General features: G+C 36.7%; 1 long non-coding RNA gene across 2 annotated transcripts; it reads left to right on the top strand.

The window, feature by feature from the left end:
- The first annotated feature begins 20 nt into the window (after window positions 1-20).
- LOC119344825 lies at window positions 21-2,346 on the top strand. Of its 2 annotated transcripts, none has more exons than XR_005166822.1 (3): window positions 21-737; window positions 857-942; window positions 2,161-2,346. It is a non-coding gene; the product is annotated as an uncharacterized LOC119344825 (long non-coding RNA). The 2 variants fall into 2 exon arrangements; XR_005166821.1 differs by having other exon boundaries at window positions 21-745.
- Window positions 2,347-2,451: the final 105 nt, after the last annotated feature.

Raw genomic sequence — 2,451 nt, 5'->3', positions numbered from 1 at the left:
TTTTTGCTTCTTGATAATATGGACCCAGGGAACTTCCAATTGCAATGGTGTTTGATGCCGCATATAGCATGTTGTCGCACTGAAGTTGAATCTCATCCTTCTAGACAGTTAACAGTGTGGTTCTCTATAGAGTTTTAACAAACAAAATATCTTATCTTTGGCTTAAGGCCCAGGCTAAGGGATATCTTGTCTCTAACTGACAACTAACTAACTTGAATGATACTATTTCTAACTTCAAGATAACAGAGATTACATCCCTTAATTGGAGCCAACTAAGGCTTCTTATTCCCTGTGCTAGTGAGAACTACACCTTATAGTTGGAACAGAGGGGGTATTAAGCATTGTTTTCTAGTTGTCTGTCTTCAGCATGTCTACATTGGTACTGCCTAATATGCTAAGATAGGCTCTATGGAATTGGTTGGGAAAAACTTCGAACTCGCTGCACTTAAAATTCCCTACTGCAGCATATTTTGTATACTTATACATGGTTCTCATGCTACTGCCACATTTGATGTGTCCAAGCAATTTCAGGAATATTTAGACACTTACCCTTTCACATGTGACCTTCTAACCTTATATATTTTGCATGTACAACCATATATGTAAATTACCCTACATTATTCAACCTCTTGTATGTTATATGTAAGGTCCATGTGAATGGCAGAGTTGTGAACAAAGCTGGAACGCAAGTATCTGACAAGTCAATCATATAACTCAAGGTTGAAATCCTGAAATATGTATGTAGGTGATGCTCTAAATAATTAGCTATATTTAGTTCCATTCTCCTATTTGAAAGTAATAGTAACATCAGGTTCACAAAGTTCACAATTGTATCGTTTCTTGTGACCAAATTCAGGGTTGGGCATAAGCTTGAGGCAGCTGTCAAAGAATTTGGAGTTGACTGTGATGGAAAGATAGCCCGTGATCCAGCGCTGTCTACAGGTGGTTTTACCTAATGCTTACTTCAGCATGAGGAAATTCAGAAAACTATTCAATTCATGAACTCCAATGGATAAATCTACCCAAAAATTTCAGCACATGGTTTCCAATTCAAAAGATCAAACACAGCAAACTGGTTGTTTAGCCCAGCACTAAAAATCAAACTCACCTCTATCAAATCTCAGGCTAGCGTACTCCTTATAAAAGGCTGAAGTTTAGTGGTGTTTTTCTATGCCAGCCAATGTTAGGTAATGGATTTTGTTAATGTTTCCTATGGTGATGATTTTGGAGTTGCATATATTGTTTCTTCTAGATACGCGCTAAGTCTTCAATTATCATGTATTGTATTTTTTTTTCTGCATTTCTGCATTAAACAATGGTACGGCTTTGACTATTTTCCTATACATATCACATTGACAGAACCATGCCTGAAAGAGTAATATCTTCAAGCGATGAAACTTTGAATGGAACAACAGCTTGCAAATTATATGTTAGTGGAGATCCACCAGAGATAAAATTGTTTATTTTGGGTCTACATGTTGTCAGCTAAAAACTGTTTTCACTGAATTAGTAGATCTAAACCTTGATCGTACTTTTGTTTCTTTGTAGTAGCCCCAGACTGAACCATACTTCCACAAATATACCTCTGTGACATATTCAAAAGCCAACTAAACATAAACAATCAAACTTCTAATTAGTAAATAACAAAGGAGTATAATTCCGTCGTTCCATAAATAACCATTGCAAACGGCTATAACTTCTACAATGTCGTAATTATTTTGAACATTTATAAGTTTCCGTAACATATGTACGTGGTTGATGTTATTTTCATATTTATTCCGGAACAAAAAGATGCAATTCCATCACGATTAGTTTGAGAATATACTCCAATTTGTTCCAATCGAAACTAAAATATTACTACAACCATTTAAGAACAGTTCAATGGAAAACTGATGTCAAGTCTAAGAGCATGTACTGTAGTGATCCACAATTACTATTTCTGTTTACAATTGTTTGTAATTTCATTGTTGTCCCAAAATATGAATATACAAACACTGTTGAAAGACATTTACTATGCCATCTTACTATTCTCGGCCGTTCGTGTAAGTACATCAGTTTAATCTGTTTGTATATTATTTGTAGAACCTTATTGACGTAGCTAGATTTAAAGTTTCCATTGGGGCGATCAAGAACCCTGATCAAGTGGATTTAAATGTGCAGTTGTTTCGTCGCTATGAGGGTCTGGTGTTTGACGACCACCCCGTGCGTTCATGCAAACGAGACATTGCAAACGATATTTAATTTGGTGCAACATAACTCCCGACAAGCATCAACGTCTGCCATTAGGGCGAGCAAGAACCCTGATCCTCCTCCGTCAGCCACTACCGCGAGCAAGAACCTTGATCCTTCACCTACGGGTTGACGGTAAGTTTTGCCTAGTGCTTTTCTTAATTAGCTCCAAAATGACCTATTTAACCTAGGATAGCTCTAAAATGACCTATACTTCGCATT

This window comes from Triticum dicoccoides, unplaced genomic scaffold (assembly GCF_002162155.2).
Source record: "Triticum dicoccoides isolate Atlit2015 ecotype Zavitan unplaced genomic scaffold, WEW_v2.0 scaffold188745, whole genome shotgun sequence".
NCBI lineage: Eukaryota > Viridiplantae > Streptophyta > Magnoliopsida > Poales > Poaceae > Triticum > Triticum dicoccoides.
This window is presented reverse-complemented; position numbering and strand designations above follow the sequence as displayed.